Source organism: Uloborus diversus, chromosome 1 (assembly GCF_026930045.1).
Source record: "Uloborus diversus isolate 005 chromosome 1, Udiv.v.3.1, whole genome shotgun sequence".
NCBI classification, from domain to species: domain Eukaryota; kingdom Metazoa; phylum Arthropoda; class Arachnida; order Araneae; family Uloboridae; genus Uloborus; species Uloborus diversus.
In genome coordinates, this window is record NC_072731.1 from 200,594,497 (window position 1) to 200,618,049 (window position 23,553).

General features: G+C 32.6%; 1 protein-coding gene across 2 annotated transcripts in view; it reads left to right on the forward strand.

Annotated features, from left to right (window-relative positions):
* The first annotated feature begins 9,948 nt into the window (after nt 1–9,948).
* LOC129234124 (bromodomain-containing protein DDB_G0270170-like) overlaps nt 9,949–23,553 on the forward strand; it is a 65,047-nt gene continuing 51,442 nt past the window's right edge. For both annotated transcript variants that reach the window (XM_054868014.1, XM_054868015.1), the window contains exon 1: nt 9,949–10,134. The gene's annotated coding sequence lies outside the window, so the exon portion shown is untranslated. The remainder of the gene's footprint in view (nt 10,135–23,553) is intronic.

The following is a 23,553-nucleotide window of genomic DNA, read 5'->3' on the forward strand; positions in this document are numbered from 1 at the left end:
AACGACTCCCCTCAATTTTCCAGAAGAAAAGTACTTTTTTCTTGATCAATCGAAATATGTCCAGGATTGTCATACCAAGGCAACCATTTGTCTTTCTTCGATTCATTGAATTCTGAAGAAGAAAAAAACTCGTAGGATTATTGAAAGAAATCATTAATATAAAGCGAAACCACCTTCTAGTTCTGGAACGTCATCGCTAAAGTGGGTCAACATTGGGCTATCGATTAATCAGTCCCGAAAATCGGTGTGTGCTTAAACCTCTTTCGAAACAACAGTATTTTCCAACGCCTAAACTTGCTAGGAAGAAACTAAAGAAATATAAATGGTATTGCCCGTAGTGTATCTACAGATGAGACAAGTAAGGGACTTGATTCCCTTTCAAAGAAATGTTATTAGAAACAATAACTGTTTTTTCATGCAATTTTTGAGTTTTACTTAAACTTATAACCTTAGTGGGTTCTACGCGGAGGTTGTTTTGTGTGCTTTAACAAAACTTATAAAAAATATTTTAAACTCATATATTTTTGTTTTGTTTTATTTCTTTACTCTTACTTTTCATGGTTATTATCTTACTATAATCAATACTGTTCTAAAATTCTTCATTAATAAAATTGCTTAACGCTCAGAGAAATTCGTTTTATAAATCATATAACTTTTAACTTTTTTTCAAAATAGTAGACGATTTAGAATGCTTATTAGTCTTAAGATCTTTATTAGCAGTGATATTGTTTTTGTAAAATATGTGGGGGGGGGGGGGACTCACTAAAAGAAAAAAAGGTGGTTTAAAACAAACTTGCATCACATTTGTATTCTTTTCATAATAAAAAACCAAACATTTTGGGGGGGGGGGCTTCTTTCTCTCCTAACTATAGCACTGTAATCAGTATGATGCAAAAAAAGGTTTTGAAAAGAAATTTTATTTTCTTATCAGAGTCAACGACTTTTTTATGTTTGTAATAAACCTATAAACAATAAACAGGACTGAAGAATATGAAACCATTGCGTGGTTGAGGTGCCCCCTTCCTCAAGAACGGGACGAGACTCCCTCACCCCCCCCCCTAAAAATTTCAATGGCGCAATCTGCGCCAAGTCCAAGGAGTGCCCCGGCGGGGTGGGGGGGGGGGGGGGGGCGTCAGGGCACCCCTGGCTGAGGCATTTATACGTCTGTAATGACGCCGCATCACGTCCTAAAAAAAGAAATGTCCATCGATCTGCGCCTCGGACCAACTATCTCATTCACTCGTGCATTGGAAGAGCGATTTGTCAATGAGAATCTTCTCCGCCTCCTTCAATTTCTTTTTTTCCCCCTCTTCCTTTCCTCTTGCTCTCTAGCAATGACAAAGGCGGGAACTGATAAAATTATCACAACTGACGCATGCGCGCCAGCACTTAGCAGCGGTCATATTAAAGAGGTAAAGAAGGAAAATTGGGTAGGCACTGTAGAAGTTTGATTTTTTTTTTTCTTTCCACGCATTAAAATAAGAAATTTTTCATAAACAAAAACTATGTTCATAGGATCAAAAGAATCACCTTTTCAGAAATAATTACAGATATTTGAAATAATATAATAATACGTGTAGTTTAAACCTGAAAAGTACATATTTAAAATGGGGGGAAGGGGGATACCAAAGGGATCGGTCTTCATCCCCCCCCCCCTCTCCACCTAAGAATCTAGGTCAAGTTGACAATTTCAAAAGTCCATCTTCCCGAAGTCAGTGGAGGCCCGAGTTCTTGCTTGGCCCTGGGCGATTTTTTTTTTTTTTTTTTTTTTTTTTGTGGAGCCCTCATTTTAAAACGGGATAATGGAAATACAGTTATTGCTGATAATATTTATTTATAAAATAAATGCTCTTTACTTGATGAATATTAAATGATTTTTCTTTAAAAATACTATACGAATGTACATTATTACATGAGTTCCTCAGAGAAGCTAATACCGTTTCCTCCAAGAAAAAAATTATGCTTTTTTAAAGCATTAGCTTTTGAAATTTTTGGTTTCTTAACTTGATCAAAAAAGTATGAAACAAGTATGTTGCATAATTTTCTGTGATAATTTAATGACTCATATCTATTTATTAAAATTTACAAAAACCAAAATGTATCGAAATTGGACTTGAACGTATTAGTTTTGGGGATAGACATAATGTAAAAAATTTGATTCCATGTTTGGGCAGCGCCTCCTGTTTTAAGGACACTTTATTTAGGTCTAATGGAATTCATTCTTTAATGAGTGGTTTTACTGTATATGTTAATAGCAATTTCACATTCTCGTTTCCCATACATATCAATATATCTCACACACAACGAAATAAATAAGAGAAAAAAGAATCCAAAAAGGATTTAACGAATTTTAATTTATAACTACTACTAACCGCATGAGTGGCATAAGGTTTTTTTTTTTTTAAGTAAGCAGATTAAAATGATTTTTACAAGACATCGAGCAGTTACAATTCAAGGTAAGGGACTGAAATATTTACTTATCAAATAATAACGTCTCTTGTGCCATTTTAAACTAACATACTCTATTAAAATATTACTCTACGACTTTTTTTTTCTTGTAAACTCTTAAGTAAGAAAAATGAACAAAATCCAAATTTCGAACAAAACAATAATATAAGCTTTTTTTGCCAATACAATGACAGCTTCAAAAGGAAATAAATTTTAAAGGCTTTTTTTTTATGAATAAATGGAGTTTAATTTTAAGTATTCGATTAGTGAAAATAAACATTGGTTTATGATTTGTTCATTCATTTTATAACATCAATCTCTTCATCAAAAAGTGGACCTCGGTTGTTTTTATGGTGAACCCTTAAACTATTTTCACCAGTAATGGCTAAAAATAGTTTCAACAGAAATTCTTGATCTGTAAATATATTAAAATCGTTTGGTTTTGCTTACAATACTGTTACTTTTGAAGAAAAATAGAAGGAACTCATTTTAAACAACTGAACAAGGTTTGAGACTTGATTCACATACTTAATTGTTTACATAGCCATAAATAAAATATTTATATGAATAAATTAAACTATTTCGTTCGGTATGATCCGTACGTGAATAATTGGAATATGAGGAATTACTCAGATATTTTGTCGAAGCTAAATAGAGTAAGACGAGTGTTTAGTATTTGATTTTACAGATAGGATACTTTTAAATAACGAGCTGATGTGTGCATCACATGACTTCCTTTTACTTTATTTTAAAGATAATAGTGCCTCGGAGTGAGCAAAAAAACACTTTAAATACTTTCATTCCAAGTCTGTTGCGAACCGAAGCAAAGAAAACGTTTTATACAGATAAATTTTCCTAATATTGGCAGTTTTAATGTGATTCAATGGTTAACTCTCTAAATATGGTCAAATTGAAACCAGATTTTAAAAAAAAAACCGCCAAATTCGTCGCCAAGTTGGCGACAAAACTTGGCGACCAAAAGCTTGCCTATATATTGCCAAGTGTTCGCCAAACTATAGCACCGCTTGAGTTTACATTGAAATTAATAATGATTTTACCCCCAAAAAGGTGTAAAAGACCACCTCTGGAACATCCGAGTGCAACCAAAAGAGAAGGTGCACAACTAGACCCCACTTGGAGTCTATGTGCCAAATTTCAACTTTCTAGGACATACCGTTCTTGCGTTATGCGAGATACATACGCACATACATACGTACATACGGACGTCACGAGAAAACTCGTTGTAATTAACTCAGGGATCGTCAAAATGGATTCTTCAGGTGTCTATACGTTCTTAGGCATATATCCACGCGTGGTCGGGTTGAAAAAAAAAATCAATATTCATTGTTGGGCGAGCAAAATGGATATTAAGGCCGATTTTTGAGTAAAATTTTTTTCGCGAATACAATACTTCCTTTTTTGTAAAAGGAAGTAAAAAACAGATACACAAAGCAACTCATGTTTAAATCTGAATTTGGAGAAATATCTTCTGTGACTTTGTCCCATAAAGCAAATTACTTGCTGCTTAAACCCTTTCTGGGGGCGACTTTACAAATTAACTTTTGTCCCGCAACTCACTTGGTTCCTGCAAACGGGCAACCTATTTGGGATGAATTTAAGGGTGGGGGATATCGGGATACACCCCCCCCCCCACTCGAATTTCGATTCCAATCGAAGTCATTTAAAAAACTGGCATTGAAATTAACGGTTCCCGAGCAAAGTCTCCTCCTCCAAAAAAGATTTTTGGAAATTCGCTACTACCTGACGTTTATTATGATTCTAATGCTACAGTCTTGAACCAGATCAGGGGTTTCCACAAGGGGGGGGGGGGGATTATGGCGCAAGTTGCGCTACCAAAATTTGAGGGAAAGGGAATTTTCAAATTTTTCAAATTTATTTATTTAAATTTATTTATTGATTGATTTTAAATTAAAATTTTTATATATAGTTTTTTGTTTTATTCTCTTTATATTTTAATTGGCGTTGCACATAACTTTTCAAGAAAAAAAAAATAAAAATAAATAAATTATATTTAAACTACAAATTTATAATATTTTGCAAAATAACTAAATGAAAACACAAATAATATTTAAAAAATAAATGAAAAATATTTAAAAATAAATAAATAAATAACGCAAGTAAAAGAAAGCTAAAAAATAAAGAAGGAAAAGGGGGTTGGAAAAACTTTTTTTTTGGGGGGGGGGATTTGCACCATTGAACTTGGGAGGGGGATGCGCACCCCTGAACCAGATCAGAATTTCTCGCTAAAGACATATAAATGACGAAAAGTTAATAATTATCGGAAATATTTCTTATTACAGTACATCAGTACTAATGCGTAGAAGCGGGGTCCCGTTCCCGTGAGCCACGGAAGCCTGAAAACGTACATGCCCAAAACGTTGAAGTCGAAAAGGAAAAGTTGCACGACAGAAAAAAAAATTCTTTTTAGATTAAAAAAGATGCAAAATCTTAGTTAAAATGATGTTTTTAAATTGGGAAAATAAGAGAATATTAAAGTAACGATTTGCATTCATTTTGAGAATACTTGCGTAAAAGTTTTGCGATAAAAGTTTTCTGATACATATAAATATTTTTAAGCCTTTGCTCGCTGAAGTTAATTCGTTGAAATTCAAACGCTAAAAACTCATTTGAAGATTATTTAACTTTATTTAGCAATGTGGGAGTCATTCACAGTGTTCCTCCAATCGAAATTACAAAATCAATATTATTCTTTTGTTTACCCTTTTAGTTACGCATTACTTATTGATCATTGTTATCAATAGCCTTTTTATGACTTCTCATTTTTGGATGTCAGCCAAAACTGATGAAAACTGCTTGCAGAAGTTAGCTTCAATCAGCTCTTAGTCGCAACGGATTATTTTTAGCTTTCAATGAAGGGTTCACATTGAATACTAAGTAAATACCTAATGTGTAGTCAATCGCTTCAACATTTCTGAATTATGTTTGTAACAGTAGTGACCAATCGGATTAAGGCATGTGCCATATTTTGAGAGTTACACAGCACAACCCAAACTATTTACATAAAACTCGAGCTTCTATTACACGTATTTCTTCCTATTTTTCAATTTGTAATATCAAATCTTTAAAAAAATATCTTTTAGAAAATATCAGGCATTTGCATTGCTACATTTTACATGCAAATTGAAGTATGCGAAGTAACGTTGAATACAGTTTAATAATTTAACAATACACCAATGTAAAACGAGCTGATGTATGCATCACATAACTTCCTTTTAAGCCAATTTAATGATACTAGTGCCTTGGATTAAGCAAAGAAACACTTTAAATATGTTCACCCCAAGTTTGTTGCGAACCGAAGCAAAAAAAAAACGTTTAATACAGATTAAGTTTCCCAATATTAGCGATCTTAATGTGATTCAACGGTTAACTCTCTAAATATCGCCAATAGTGGCCAAAAAAAAAAAAAAAAAGCCAAATTGGCGACCAAAAACTTGGCGATATATTTTTCAAATCACAACACCACTTGAGTTTGCATTGAAATTAACAGTGATTTTCCCCCAAAAAGGTGTAAAAAACCCCCTTTGGAACATCCGAATGCAACCAAAAGGGGAGGTGCACAACTAGACCCCTCTAGGAGTCTACGTACCAAATTTCAACTTTCTAGGACTTACCGTTTTTGAGTTATACGAGATACATACTCACATACACACATCCGCACATACAGACGTCACGAGAAAACTCGTTGTAATTAACTCGGGGATGGTCAAAATGGATATTTCGGGTGTCTATACGTTCTTAGCATCTATACGCGTGTGGCCAGGTTGAAAAAAAAATCAATATTCATTCGGGGCGAGCAAAATAGAAATTAAGGCCGGTTTTTGGGTGGAAATTTTTTTGCGAATACAATACTTCCTTTACTTTGTAAAAGGAAGTAAAAATTTTGTTAAGTTATCAGTATTGATGGGTGTAACGTTACACGAATTCTGAAGTGTGTAGCATCATTGTTATAAAAACTCAAATTGTTGGAAGAACCTTGCAGTATGGTTTCAGTAGAATTCAAAGCGCATGCGTAAAGATCAGAATCTGCTCAGAGCAGGTAAACTCTTATTAGCGAAATGTAAACTGGGCTTTGTGGCCGACCGAGAAAAGCTCTTGCTTTGCGACCTGTCTGTGAGATTCACGTTGTGGGTTCGGACACCACTCAGGTTATTTCCTCTCTTAGTGCAATAAAAATATCTCGTTTGTATCTTGATATAAATAATTAATTGGTGTATATCGGTTGGGAGAAAAAAGCATGAAATTGACAAATATTGAATAAACGAATGATTCCAAGCAACAGCAGTAAAGAAGACAAAAAGCAAGGGGGTTCTAGCATGATTCTTTTTTTTTTATACTGTTATAACGAAATTTCAAGTATTGTAACATACTAACTTATTTTTGTACTTTTGAATTTAAAACGTATAGAAAGAAATTATTCCTTGATCATTTAATATGTCTGTATAATTTAACCCATCGAATAGTTAACTTGAAGTATAAGCCTATTTACAATTAAAAATGAGTACCCGTTCAAGAAAGTGAGATGAAAGGTTAATTTTTGCTAATGTGTAACATTTTAAGCAATTTCTCTGTAAGCATGCAGAAAATTCTGTTGTAACCTTACGCAGAAGTTAGTGAGACATACCATTGCTGATGTACATATTGTAATATCTGTACCTCAGAGCCAGACTGACGTGCAAGTCCAAAAATTTCGATTTTTCGTTACAAGTGCATTGTACGTAAAAGCCTATTTCTCATCGATTCACGAGAACGTAATTCTTAGAACGAGCTGATGTGTGACTTCCTTTTACTCCAATTTAATGTCATTTTCCCATTATTGGTAATTTTAATGTTCTTCAATAGTTTACTCTCTAAATATCACTAACAGTGGCCAAATTGAAACCAGATTTAAAAAAAAAAATCACCTAATTTGTCGCCAAGTTGGCGAAAAAAAATTGGCGACCAAACGACTGGCGATATATCGCCAAGTGTCCGCCAAATTGTAACACCACTTGAGTTTACATCGAAATTAACCATGATTTCTCTCCAAAAAGGGGCAAACGACCCCCTTAGAAACATTCGAATGCAATCAAAAGGGGAGATGCACAACTAGACCCCACTAGCAGTCTACGTACTAAATTTCAACTTTCTAGGACATACCGTTCTTGAGTTATGCGACATAAATACGCACATACGCACATCCGCATATACGCACATACATACATACGTCACGAGAAAATTCGTTGTAATTAACTCGGGAATCGTCAAAATGGATATTTCGCGTGTCTATACGTTCTTAGGCACTTATCCATGTGTGGTCGAGTCGAAGAAAAACTCAACATTCATTCGGGGGTGAGCAAAATGGAAATTAACTTCGATTTTTGAGTGAAATCTTTTTTGCGAATAGAATACTTCCTTTTTTGTAAAATGAAGTAAAAAATATCTTTTTTTTTTTAAATTTTAAACCAGGGTTAAAAGAGCGCACGTCCCATCCTTTGCACATGCGTCCGAAAAAAAGTTTTCCTCTCTTTTGTCAAATTACCATAATGTGACTTACGTCCTTCTGGCTTTGAGGTAGAGATATTTTTGTGGTGTATCAAAAAATATTTTTGTTGCAATAAAATGATATAACTTTTCTGGTTAACATTTTATGTATTAATTGATGTCTACTGATGTCCAGCGCGATATTTATGTAATTTATGTTAAGCATGTTTTGATTTTCAATGTTTAATACAATTTATCAAGTGTCCGCGGGGCAAAGTGAAATAGTTCATTTCGTTTACATATTCAGTCATTTATTCATTTACACATTTGGGTTCTTTTTCATTCACTATTTTATTCACTCATTTATTTTTTCTCACATATAATTAATTTATTTATTTATCCTTTTTTTATTTTATTATTTATATAGTCATTCATTTATTCATGTGTTTATTTCTTCTCTCATTTGATCAAAAAATTATAATAATCAAATAGAAAGTATTTCATTAGAAAACTATTTTATTTTTCACTGTACTTTTCTCCCGTAAAAAAAATTAAATTTCCACTATTTTCTAAAAGGTACAAACTTACTGCCAAAAATGAAAAATTATGCTTGATTACAAGCTTTATTACGAATATATTGTTCATTCATCTCGTACTGTAATTTTCAAAATCTATTTCCAATTTTTGGTTTTTGAAAAAGTGTGTGAATGTTATTTTATTTATTTCATTTTGCCCCACTTTCCCCTACTATGAATTTGAAAATGAAATTGTGTTTAAATGTTCATTAGACTTTCCTATTTGTTTTTATTTTCAAAACTAAATTTAAATGGGAACATTTTGCGTTTTTTGACGGCCTAAAACTTTTAATTGCAATCATGCAAGAATATAGAAAAACGATCGTTAGATTTAATATTTAGTTTTTTTTTCCTTTCAGAAAATATGCACATATACAGCTTTGAATGAACAATGGTTGGGGTAATAATATCAGTAATTTAATAATAGTAATAATTAGTAATATAATAAATACTTGGATTTGACTAAGATTTCTTTTCTTTTATCTTTTCTTTTTCTTTCTTTTATTTTTTGGATACACATTCTTTGGTTTAAAGGCAGTGCTTAAGTGTTCAGGCCCAGATCTGCGGACCGACAGACCCCACTGTGCGGGGAATCCACGTCCTTAAGGGGCCCAAACGTCCAAGAAATATATATATTAAAAAAAAAAAAAAACTGGCACAAACACCTCGTAACGTTACAGATATACACTGCTGGCCTGTGAGGAGAAGCCCTACAGATTTAAATCCGGGGGGGGGGGGAATTTATAGATCCGGGCCTGTAAGTGTTACAAGATGTTAAGAAAGCAAAGGAATTCATAAGTTTTGTTGCTTCGTCTTGTAGCTTTTGTCGTAAAGAAAATCTAAGTTTTGCAGAATATTCGCTTTAACGTAATTGCGAAAATGAATTTTCTATGTATCTTCAAATGTTTAAAAGAAAAACCAAAACCTCAATTAATACAAAATATTTTTTTTCTTTTTCTTTTTTGTTAATTGAGAAATTGGAGGGATTGTTAAAACGAATTTGAAAAAGAGGAGGAGGTTTTCTTTTTTTTTTTCTTTTTCTTTTTTTTCGGAAATGGATACTACTGAAGCATACGTCTATTCGATAAAAATTGTGTTGTCAATATTGATTTTTAACTGTATTTCTAAAATAATGAATGGGTGGGGAAAAGCAAACTTTTTTTTATTGCTTGAAAATGAGATGAACGATTAATAAATTCTATTTTTGATGAAAAAAGCTTTCAAAAATGGTTTTTGCTCCTTTCAAAAATTATTTTTTAAAGCAGCAAACGATCGAAAGAAGATGTACATTAAAAAAAAGAGCGAGAGAAGAACAAAACGGTAAAAAAAGAGCCCCTCCACTGACACGCGCATGCGCTTCGCGATTTCCCCGTAGTGATGAGGAATCCAGTGATCACGTCTGCTGCTGCATCTGGAAGAGAGAACGACGCCATTGCTGTAGAGTGCTTCCGTAAGCCGATTACCCTTTTGCCCCCCGAAACCACGCCCAAAGTACTCCACGTACTGTGTACAGAAGAGTAGTACTTATTCACGAGGGTTATATTCTATCCGTAGTCTGGCTGTGCCGTTCGAACGACGTTTGCTTGCACCATGGAACGAAGGGGATGGGGTAAGTTAGAACATTTTCCGGGATTTCGTGATGCATTCCGGTTATTTTATTAAGCGGTAAAATTCTTCAGTTTTCTTTAATAAATCCTTAAAGTTGCATCTTTCAAAATTATCAATCTCTTGGCTGCGTACGTCTTCGAACCATATGTGTCAGTGTCATAGGAGAAATAGTTTTTAAAGCTTTCGTTTCAATTAAATTTTAAAACATGCGTATTTTTAAAAATAATTTTCCAATATTGATAAAAAGGAATCAGGATGATTTTCTCCCGAAAGTTGAAATTGTTAGATGCAATATTTTTGTATGGAATCTTTTTTTAAACATTTTATCGCTGTGTTTTTGAGAAATACACTTAAAATCCTCCCAAGTAAAAGTCTCAAAAAAAAAAAAAAAGCTTTTCAGTTGTTTTTAAAAAATTTAGAATCGTTTGTGTAAACAATATTCTATGACTTTTCAAATCTCAAGAAGAGGGTCAAAGGGACATCACTAAAAGGACAGGACATCTTTTGAGAGATCAAATCCCACCGAGATGGCATTAATACATATTTTTCTCAGTTTGTGCTGAAACAGAATAATTTTCATCAAAATAATTATTTATGCGAACTTTTAAAAAAATTCATGTGAATTGCTTGTATAATATGCATACCTATCAGACCTTGCTTTACCCTTTAAATGTTCGTTTGTTTCTCCGATGAACACAGAAGATTTTCAAATCATTAGTAAGCAAGCTAGTAAGGTGTACGTCTACTTTTTCTTACATTGCGAATAAATTTCTTTCGTGAAATGTTCTGTGAAACACAAACTTATTATGGCAAATAAAATATACAATAATAAACCTTCTTGTAGCACTAATGCAACTAAAGAGGGAAAATTGGTCATTTTTGCTTTGGAGCTCCCTAAAAAGAAAAGAAATGGGGGTCAAACTGTTGCTCCAAAAAATAAATGAAATATTATTCGGAGAGAAAAAAAAATATTAGGGCACACTTATAGAAACTTTTCTTTATAAATGCACATTCTTGTGGTAAATAACCAGCCTTTATTGATTCAGCGAGCGTTGAATATGCAACGGAGAGTAACGTTCTCTTGTTGCCAGATTTTTGCTCTTCATTGAGGAAAAATATTGAATTTGTATCGATCCAGGCAGTAGATGTTCATGCCCTTTTCCTTCACCGGAACAGGAAATAGTTTAAATGAAACGTAACTACAAACATATCAATACGCACAAGTTATTTCTAATCAATTTTATGTTTTGTGGAAAGAAGTTGTCTTTCCATTTTTGTTTTCTCTCTCCTTACGTGAATAGTTTTTCGAATACCTTCCTGTTAAAGTAATGCCCTTTTTACTGCAATAGTCTTAGAATGAAACCTACTTTTTAAAAGTTTTGAGAAAGCATCAAAATATTTTTCAGATCTGAAGATTAAGCTCTATTACTAAATACGATACACGATTACGATTTGTTGAGAAAATGCGTTCCGTTTTTAAGTAGACGTCACAAGTAAAAACACTTAAAAACTTGAAACTTGTAAAATCTGTCGAAATATGTCACTAAATCAATGCCAACATTACCAATCCTTAAAACCTAGTTCCGTAATTCTAAAAACCAATGTATGTCGTTGTCGATATTATTATCAGAATAAATGTGTTCTTAAATGCTTAAAAGAAATAGAAAATGAGTTATTTAAAAATAAAATTGTGAAATGTTTTGAAATTTTAGTGATTTCTTTCTTTATGATTTCCCAATAAAATCCTCATAAAAAGATTACTTCCGCAAACAATCGACGTTCGACCAAAAATCTGTCGAGAGATTTCCCTGGATAAAGAAAATCAAGAAGCTTAAAAATCGCCGAGAACAATATTATGATCATTTGGTTTACGGGAAAGAGAAGTACCAGGAAATCTGCAGGAAGCTCGACGTTGTTCAGGTGCGCCTGTAAAATAGTTACCTTGCATTCTGACCAGGTGTACAGAAAAACGGTATTTAAAAGTTGAGGATCTCGGAGTTTTTTTCCTTCGTTTTAAGCACAAGAGTAATTTTACTTGAAACAAAGATGTTGTGCTTACTTATTTTTTTATTCAGAACTCAGCTCAATCATTCCTTATGCTCTTGTTACATTCCATTAAAAGTCCATTTTTTAATTATTTTTTTTCGAAACTGTCTAATACAGTAAATTTTATTTAATCCGCATAAACATTTTATGACGTGCGTATTCAAAGGATTTGCATTTTAAGGATGTATTGCGCTTTTGCATTAATAAAATAAATTACGCATAGTTTGTAATTTTAGGGTCTGGTGGGGTAAAGTGGCATAAAATGCATGCTTTTCGACTTGGGTAAATAATAAATACAGGAATTTCTTTTAAAACTTCAAAATTTTTAGTCGTTATTTTGCATTACATTAATAAAGAACACGCTCATTTTCGGATGAAAAAAATTGATTTTAATAGCTTAATGACATTTTTTTTCGTGTGTGTTGATGACCTAGTGTGGGGTAAAGTGGTCATAGTTAAAACAATTGATCTAAAACCATCATAAACAACCGTATTTATTTTTTTTTTATCGCTCAACACATCTAGTTCTTTGAAGAAATTAACTTTATTTGAATAAATTTTTGATGGCCAAGTATGGTCAAAAGTTAGTTCACCAAGAATTTTAATCATATTTCACTCCTGGATTTCATCAATATCATAAGGAAATGTGTGATAATTTGCAATGTTTTATTTCTTTAGGAATATATTAAAGATAGTGTCTGAATAATGTCTAAACTTCCTAATAACCTTTTACATACGTCCTATGTAACATAATAAACCTCCTACATAATAAGAAAACAACACACTCAAATCGAGTTCCGAAAAACATATTACTTAATTAAAAAACAAAAGGGAAAAGCAAGATCAAGAATTATCTCTATATTCAATGTATACAAAATACCTCCGGTTCTTAGTTTCTACTTTCTACTGATATTTTTAGATGATTTTTTTGGAGGGGGGAGGGGGATGGCATAAATTATTCTACCAGAATAAATTAAAAGTTGTGGTTGCAGAAAAAATTCAATTGTTTTTTTTTTTTTTTTTTTCAAATATTATAGGATTACAATCTTCCTTTAATTCAATCGATAAGCTACATCAAATTTAAACTCAATTGTGTTTAATTCATTTTATGGTTAGTAAACTTAATATTTAGTGATATCTGCATTGTAAGTGAAGATTAAAGGATTGTAGATGAAGGATATTAAGCGTAACCTATGACCAAATTACCGCATCTTACTTAAGTTGTTCTAAAATATAATGTTAAACAAATCCAACTTAGCTGTTTATGCAGCCGTGTTCTAAAGACATCCGGAAAGCTGCCTGCACATTCAATCTGCTAAAAATTTTAATGAACAAAATTCCACAAAGAAGTTAAAAGAAATGTTCAAATTTTAAAATGTTTTATGTGCACACAAAACAATTTTTTTTCATAAAGTAAAGCCAGTTTCAAAATTTTGAATTCAGAATATAGTTCATAATTGTTAAAATCTAAAATAAAAAATTATCCTAATTCTTTCATTTATTTCGAATATATACAGTGGCTCCCAAACGTCTTCGTACACCTACGACTTTCAACGAAATAGGCCCTAATCCATTGGTTAGAATTAATATTTCGGAATAGGTATTTAATTATAAGATCTATGATCAATTTTTAACAGAACTACATAAAAATGTTTTTAAAAATATTAAAACTTAATTTTTTAAAAATCAAAAACCGAAAAGTGCCGGAAATTTTCTCTCACAAAAGTCTTCGTACACTTTATAAAATGTCTATTATATTATTGAATAATCTAACTTTTGATTAAGTTATTAATTAGTAGAATATCATGCAGAATTCATAACACCTTTTAAACGTCTGGAAATAAATTTCATTCTTTTTCTTTCTTTCTTTTTCTTTTTTTTTTTTTTTTTTTTTTTTTTTGCGTAATTTCTGAGTAAGTGTTCAACCACACTTCGAGTTTTACTGTTTCTAGCTCTATTTACGTTTCAAAGCCGTATTTTCGTAATCTAGCCTCCATATATCTCTAAATACGTTACATTCAGTTCAAATCTGGAGATTGAGGGGGTATTCTCTAAATTTTAGGACAATTTTCGAGGCACTAGACGCAAACGTTGAAAACCGTGTGCTTCTTATCGTTATCTTGATAAAAAAACAAAGTTGTTTCCAATAACCAAATTTTTGGCTAAGAGTTCAAAATTGGTTTTTAAAATATTTAAAGGAACAGCATAATTCATTATTTCATCAAAAAAATCCAAACTGCCAAGTCCTAATGCTGATATGCACCCTCACACTAGAACACCTCCACCGTCCTGATTAACCGATCCAACTTAGTTCTTAAGATCAAGTTCCTAATTTTTCTTCCACTTACAATTATACAACAATTTAACCAAAAATGTTGAATTAATTTTTTTCTGTAAGTAAGACGTAATTATAAAACGTTTTGAGCTTATTTATCATTGATTTTGCGACGAAAAGCGTAAGCTTTCTTCCTTTCTCACGGTCAAGAAAATTCCTGCAGGAAGAGGTCCCGTGTAATCCAGCTAATCAGAGAATTTGGTGAACAATTTTAGGTGAAAATTAAATGTAAAAATTTTCATTCAACTCTGCAGAAACTTTTACAGCACCCAAATGTATATTTTTCGTAATGTTTTTAACTGTAAATCTCCGATCACGCTTTGTTAACTTTACCGGTTGACCTTTTCTTGCCTTGTTTTCGATCCGATTCCTTTCTTTAAATCATTTTATCAAGCACATTACTATAGAATGAAATAAAATAACTAGTTTAGAGACATTTCAAACCAATTTACCGCTACTGTGAGGAAAAAATTCAACTTTCGAATGGTGTTTGCGGTTTTTTACGAATACCAGTCATTTTAAATTAATAAGCCCAATATTAAGGAATAAATAAACAAAAAATTAAAGCCACATGACATTTAAGGGTCAACACAATGCAAAAATAATAAAAAAAAACGACATATGATAATTTTAATCATGAATTTATTCGAAAATATTTGAATGTACGATGACTTTTGTGGCGTGTTATTTCTTTGTCTCTTCGTTTTCTGACCCATTTCAAAAAGGAGATCCGTCAATATTTTGAAGAAACCAATGGTTTGTATTTAGAATGACATAAGAATGATGTGAAAAAATATTGGACTTCATATTCGAATTCAATTTCGAGTTACTTTGGTTTTACTAAAAAATTTCAAAGTGTACGAACACTTTTGGGAGCCACTATGTAGCTCTTTATTTGCTTTATGACCACTTTACACCATTGACCACTTTCCCCTGCCAGACCCTATTCTTTAAGGTTTTTAAAGGCTGCTTAAATGTCTGTATTATCTTTAAGAAAATGAAATAGACATACGTTTAATGGGGAACGAAATTTATGTGTAGAGGGAAATAACGCGCAAACTAACAGAAAAGAACAGATTTATTTTTATGCATATAAGAGAAAGTAAAATTTTTTATTTACGGCTGGAAACTGAGTTATAGCATCAACAAAAAATTTTACAGTGAAATATCATATTTCATATTGAACATTTAAGCTTGAATATTAAGTAGTGTTCATAGTGAATACAAATGAAGGAATTCTTTGACATGCTATGTTTACAGTTGGAATCTGAATAGTGTCCACAAAAAAGAATTATCGACAAGAAAAGGGTGAATTTCGTATAAATCGATTCGTTACAATTCGAACAATTTATAATTTGAACTTGGGATGCATCCGCTGGAGGAAAGCGACCTTTTTTTTAATATTATGTTTTATTTATTTATTTTTAATCTTTTCTCTGTTTTCTATCCACTCTGTTTCTATCTCCTCATTCTAAAAGATCAGGTTATGTTAAACTTTAATATTTTGAAGTTCTGATCTGCGAATGCCGATGAAGTGTTATCAGTTGATTTAAAGAGGAAAAATATCTGCAGGAAAGCAACATATAAACATGGTTTTTTAATTTTTTCTATCGAGAACACCTTTTAAGTAGTGTTCTTCCTATTTAAGGATAATTTGGGACTGGTTAAGCAAGGGTTCCTAAACCCCTTAAAGCAATGCCCCCCCCCCCCCTCCCGTTCATCTCAGTACCATGGAGATCCGAAATAACGGGATCCCGCAAATAATTTAAAAAACAGTCGTAAAACGTCCCCTAAAATTTTTAGTGGTGCGATCTGTGCCATACCAAGGTGAGAACACCTAGATTAAAAACACGAAAGATTTATGTTCTGATGCGTTTTGAGGACCGTTTCCATCTCAGAATATTGCCAAGTTGAATGCCATTAAAATTTGTTTTACGGGTGTATAATGTTCTGAAATTCCAAATAATGAGTTATTAATGACTATTTGAACCTGTATATGTAGCACAGTATATTGGGTTTTCCAAAACGACGCAAATCCTAAACCGAGCGAATAGCATGTTTATTTATGACCTGCAAATATGTGTAACTTTGTTAGCAGATATCGACCCTTTTTTTGCCAGAATATTATTTCGCTTTCATTAAGTAAGCCGTTTTATTGTTCCCCGACGCAGATACCGATGTAGTTCCATTATCCTAGTTAGACTCATGATAATGAATGCTTCTCCGGGTTTTGTTATTGTGTATTAATCACGACCGTGCTGACAGGTAAATTTCTCAAAAGCATGCATACCGAATTTCGCCTAAGGTTTTAATGTGCGTAATCGAGCATCGTTGAATACGAGTGTCAAAGCTTTTTAATGTTGCGACACACTTTCTTAGAAACCTTAATTTAACAACGCATCGAATAATTTTTAGATATACTTGACTAGATTATAAAAAGGAAAAGAAAAAAAGAGAGATAAAGGGAGGAAGCGGAAATAAAAAGGGTTAAAACAAACAATTTTATCTACTTTCCATGTATACTCCACATTTCACATCATAATTCTCTTATAACAAACCCTCTAAGTGTAGGAGGGTTTACTTTGCGGATGAAAAAAAGAGTTGCTACGCAGACTTTTTTTATTTATAAAAGTTAAAAGGTTTATGATTTTTTTTTCTTTTGCGAACTGTCTTAATTTTAAGCGCAAGCCAATTTTCTTTTTAACTAGAAAAGGAAAAATTCATTTATATTTTTTGAACTTTAGATTCGTTTATAAGTGTTTTAAAGCATAATTTTAAAAATTAAAGTTATGAAATCTCGTTCCAACGACATAATCCTAAAACAGATCACAGGAGCCTTCCGAGCGTTTCTTTCTTCTTTCCCCCCAAGGCGTGAATTCTCTCATAGCTTTTCTTGACGTTTTATAGAGGGGTGACATTCACACTGGAGTAGTGAAATATACCAAAACATTTCAGTAAGTTACCGCCGTATAGCCAGGGCTAAGGCAGAAATACATGAAATACACCACCAGCTCAATCATTCCAGCCGAGGAGTGCAGTTTCGTGCTTATTAGCACTCATCAGCCAGGCATAGGAAGTGACTGAGCTGGAAGAGGAAAACCTCTTAAGGAAGCCAAGAGTGTCAAACAAACTGGTAACTAATATAAAATTAGCTCTGACCAGACGAGTGACCGAAGCAATGGTTTGGTTCAGCTCGAAGATTGAAGGCAAGGCATGGTATAATTTCAGTAAGTTACTTCCACTTCCAGTTCAGTCACTTTCCTATGCCGGGCTGATGAGTGCTAATAAGCACGAAACTGCAGCCCTAGGCTGGAATGACTGAGCTGGCGGGGTATTTCATGTATACCAAAACAATTGAGATCATAATAGGGATCGATTTTATTTCTTTTAAAAAATCTAAGGATGACAGCAGGTAAAGAAGACATGGGTGCTCCCGAGGGACGAGTTATGGAACAGACTGCGGCGTTGGAATTCTTAGGGTGTTGTTTTGGAGCTATTTCACTCGGTTTTCTTTTTTGAAGGGGGGGGGGAGGAGGTTCTGGTTCTTGCGGATGCTCTGTAGTATTAGGGGGAGTGCACCAGCACCCTTGGGGGGAATGGATAACCCAAAAAAGGAGATGTGTACTATTTTGATCTTTAACTTTTAAAATGTTCAGCATTTTGCATTTGAAATAATAAAAAATGTTCAAATGTAAGATTTAAAAAATTGCAATTGCTTTCTTCGAATCCCCCCATCCGTTTTACACAATGCTTCCTCAATATTTAAAATTAAAAAAAAAAAAAAAACTTGAAAATGCGCTTGATCTTAGAGCGCTTTTGATTTAGGGCTAACCAGACTTAGTGCAGTAACAGAGATATAAATATATATGTACAATATTTTGCAGCAACAGTAAATTACTTCGGACAAAATTTTCCAGAGATTTCGATTTCTGTCGTTGCTTCTTAGTAAAGCTGTTTACCATGGGGGGATGTCCTGAATTGCGTGCAGATACATCATTAATGTCATCTGGCTACTGGTGTATAAAAATCGACTTGTCGTGTCTCGAAAGGGCCGCCGACGACGACACAGAGCCGCCAGTCACAAGTGGTCGTTTGGCACGGAGCCCCACCCACGACTCCAGGAATACGAGAAGTGGTGGGTGTACATAGGGGCTCAATGAAGCGCTCTTTTCTACTCAATATAAAATCATTGAAATCCTTCAAGATTTTCTTGAGCAGGTAGAGTGGATTATTGTTCGAAACATGGTTTTTATGAACAAAATATGTATAATGTAAGTAATTTATTTTGCTTAGAAAATAAATCGAAAAGAGAATCATTCGTAATGTGTCCAAACCTAATTATAGCGAACCTTTATATCTGCAGGAAATTTTATCTTAAAATAAAAGAAATTTTCCTGCTATTGTGGAAAATGCATTTCAATGTCCTGTATACGTGATCGATTAATAAAAATAAGTCATTTATATTTTAAATTGATTAGTTGAGATCAATAATGCATTATGAATGTCTGTTAAGATAATTTCTGGCCAAACATCCTTTTTAGCCTACTTTCCCAGTAAAAGTCAGAAAAAGAAGAAAAAAGCATGAAAGAAGGCTTAATGCATCTTAAAAATATCGCGAAAAACAAAAAAAAGTCAAAAATAAATAAAATAATAAAATAAATATCGAAAAATTAAAAATTGGAAAGTAGGGTACTGAGATGGGAAAAAATGTCTGTCGGTCTGTCTGTCGGTCTGTCCAAGGACGTAGCCAAGGGGTGAGTCCATGGGGTCCGGACCCCCCCCCCCCCCTTCCCGAAAGACCACTCTCCTTTTCAGTTGTTGCATCTCGCATCAACAATATTTTTCCGAAAGATAATGATTTTATAAAACGCAGCATTCTCTCCCCTTAAATATTCCCAGTAATCGGCAATTTTCTCAGCGCTTGAGTCAATTCAGAACACGACGCATGTTGTACGAAAGACAGCCAGAGTGAGGTGCGTTCCTGGTGAATCAGTAATTGAATTCCGATTCTTTTCTGTTTTAACACGCAGTTTTTATCTACGTCATATTTATAGGAAACATATCTTGAACAAAATTGTATGCAAAAGAAAATTAAGTTTACCCAAACTAGGTAAGTCGCAGTGCTCCCTTTTAAAGTTTTCTTGATAATACGAGCAATTTTACGTGTTAATGTATTTTTCCATTTAAATACTACTTTTAGATTCTAAGCCAGCAGCGAAAAAAGAAATTCTACACATTTCGTGTGTTTGAGGATGAGAAAAATAATTATTGATTTTTTTTTTTCATTTTAACTCTATATTTTTGGCATGGTTCATTTCATATTCATTTTATATTTTGATTAAAATTTTATTTGAACTTTTAGATTACTTTTAACATCTCTCTCCTTTCTGAGTAACAAATTACGTAGATTTTTTACTGATGTTTTCCCCACAATATTTAAGCATGATCATGGAACATATTAAATGCCCCCCAAAAAATCGTGTTTGAAGGTAAAATAAATAAAATAAATGAATAAATAAAACTTGAAGTTGATGTAACAAACTTTTTACGGTATCAAAATTTTATAGAAAAATTAAATTGAAAATTACTTGAATATTTTACTGTGATCAGTTTATGAAATTACAAGTTCGGCCATATTAACGCATGTAATAAGTAATTTATTAGAAATTATTACTTTTAAATCTTACTGATTTGTGATTCTGTGTTCCCAAAAGAAAAACAAATAGTTTTTAATTGACGAAAAAAAAATCTTATTCGATGTTGTTCCATAAAACATATTTGTATTTGCATCATTGGAATACATTTTCTGATTGTTATTCGCTGGCTTTGCACCAAGGAGTTATTTAATTAGCATCTATGCATCCATCTTTAGTAAATTGTGAAGGTAGCATTAAACGTAACAAAAAACAGGCATGTGCATTTAACTATAAATTACTAGGTGAAAATTACCTATATTTACTGCGTTACAAGCAAAGAAACAAAAAAGGTGAATACGAGGTAAATGTTTTTGAGCTTTTCTTTTATATATTGCCTTTTTTTTAAACACTTATTTTCTTCAAGCTAAAGATATTTACTATTTCTTGCAATAGAGTGTTTTGCTAACATCGTATTGAAGAAAAAAAATCATTACCTGCGTCGTAAAATATGATATGTATTGTTGTTAAAATTAACAACATGTTGTTAAAATAAAATTACACAGATGCTTAATTTAATTTATTAGGTATACATTCCATTAATCGGCATGTAAAAGATCCCTTAGGTCGTTTGACTGTGAATACTCTTGACAAAATTAAATTCCTTTTGCAGTTTCGCATCGAAGAGAGCTCAGGTGTCTCCATCTGGTGGAAACTGGGCATCAAATTTTCCTGTGACATTCACATCCGTGCCTTAATGGTGGCATATGAATGATTGGATGCCATATCGTTGGTTCGCACTTGTTCCGCAAAAGGCTAAAGCCTCTAACACAGCCCCGTTAGAAAGAAAAAAATAATGATAAAAAACGGCAATACGCCTTTTCCGATATTTAAAATTTTTTCGAACAGCTTTCACCCTTTGAGGAATAGCGACTTCACTTGACAACACCATTTATTTCTTGCTTCTCTTTTTTTTCAGCTAACTGAAATCACTGTGTCAGTTGGCTGAAGAAAGGGAAAAAAAAAAAAAAAAAAAAAATATATATATATATATATATATATATATATATATATATATATATAAAATGGTTGCAACAAAAAGGAAGCCTCCGTCCCTCAAAGAGTTAATAGTTTGTTCAAGCTTTTAATTGATGATTAGGAATGATAATTAGAAAACGGATAAGATTGGAAATATCATTCTATTTCGTGTTATCAAAAAAATATTATAAATGCAAATAAATAAAAACTAATTCAAGCTTTTTAAATGAAACCTTGTTAATATTTTCGTTGTGGGATTTTGCCTGAAATGTTGTTCAAATCGGACAGGGTTACGTTATGTAACATTCATATAGTTATACATTCGACTCCATAGATATAGAATTATTTATCCTCATATAAATAATGCCGATGATCGAGTAACCCGCGTGTTTCAACAATGAATTCGCACAACGGCATGATATGTAATTCGATAATATGTTTTGGTAATGTTTAATATGCAAGGAAAGGCTTTATTGTGACAAGGCTGAACTCGATCCGGTAATTTAAATGTTTTACTGGTAAGACTGTCATATCAGAGGAATGAAGAAACGAAAACAATGAACGCTATCTACTGGAGTTTAGGGTTAATCCACTGGTGTTAGAGTTAAAATTTCAACTATCAAAATATCACCAAACAGGCTATTGCTTCGTTCAAATGAAGAAGAGTTGACTTTCTAGTTTTCAAATAAAATAGCATAGGTGGAAATGTACATATTTTGTTGAAATATATTACAAAGCTTTAATATTTTATTAAATTATCGCATGCATTTTCCAAGTAATTTCTACACAGTTTTCGTTTTCCGTTTTTCTTTTATTGTGCCCTTTTTATTAATAGAAAATATATCACTTATTTTCAGGAGGACAGAGGTTCACCCATATTTGGAAACTTTGTATGTGATAACTTTCAGTTTAATGTTAATTTACAAACTGACAATAATTAATTAACCACTTAACATAAACTTTTTGTTATCTACTTTTAACTAACGACTCTATTAATTTCAATTATTTAATTAATTTTAGTTAATTATCATATTTTAATGATCAGTTTTAATTGAATTTATCTTAGTCTTGTGTAATTATCAGCTAGTAATTCTGCTTTAACATGCCTCCTCTTTTGAAATTCGTGCAACCTTGGACCCCCCCCCCCTTAACAAAGTTCTAGCTACGTGCCTGGTCTGTCTGTCTCTGTTGGTCTGTCTGTCTGTCCCCCCCCTAATAACTTTTGAATGAATAGTCCGATTCAAAAAAACTTTTTTTTGTTCGAAAGATCTCGGCGAGGACACCTCATTCCCATATTTTACTTTTTGATTTGAACTATTTTTTGTTCAATTTTGAACAGTTCAAAAAAGCTTAACATTAGCGCCTACGGGGAAATTCAAGGCAATTCCGAACTGTGAGGCGAATTTGCTTCAAACAAACTTTGTAGGAAAATGCTTTTGATGAAAAACTTGTATATAACATATCTTTTTGATTTGAACAATTTTCCGTTCAATTTTGAACAGTTCAAATCCCTTACTATTAGCGCCTACTGGGAAACTGAAAGTCAATGTAGATTCCGTACTTGAAGGCGGATTTACTTCAAACAAATTTTGTTGGAAATAGCTGTTGACGCCAAACTCCAGATTCCGACAATTTAGGGGCACCCGACTTTGACTCCTGTGCCCGACAATTAATCGGACTCAGACTTCCCGACTTCGACTCTGACTTCGTAGCTTTGACAAAAATTTATACACGGAGGACAAATGACTGACTCCGATTCTTGGATATTCGACTCCGACTCCTTTATCTCAAAATGAGATTGACTCAGACTCCGCAGCTATGGTTTTAACTGTGAAATAATTATTGTTGATATGACCTTTTTTTATTTTTTCCGCTAAAGTTTCAATTTAGGTACTCAGTTTTTGGTGAATAAACTCGTCATTTATGTTTCTACCACATAAAAGTCATTTATGTTTCTACATAAAGATATGCGCAGACGATTTTTTTTTTTTTTTTGTTAATTGCATTAATTTATTTAAAAAATGCTTTTGGCAACGGGGGAAAAAGAAACGATTTTTTTTTTTTTTTTGATATGAGGCATTTATTTTAATGAGCTTATTAATTTTAATTATTATTTTTTCGTTTTGAAAGCTGTTAGAGATTTTTTTTAATGGAAAAAAGTGTATTAGCTGCTTTGTTTAAAAGTTGCTGCTATTATTTGTTCGTTCGGTTTTTTTTTTTTTTTTTTTTTTTAATAGATGAGGAAGGAATATTTTGTTCCTAGAAATCAGCTAAAACTATTTTAAAAATCTGTTGGAAAAAATTTGCGATTTTAGCTATTTTTGAGAATATTGATCAGGTACTAGAAAGTAGTATGGGTATACGGGAA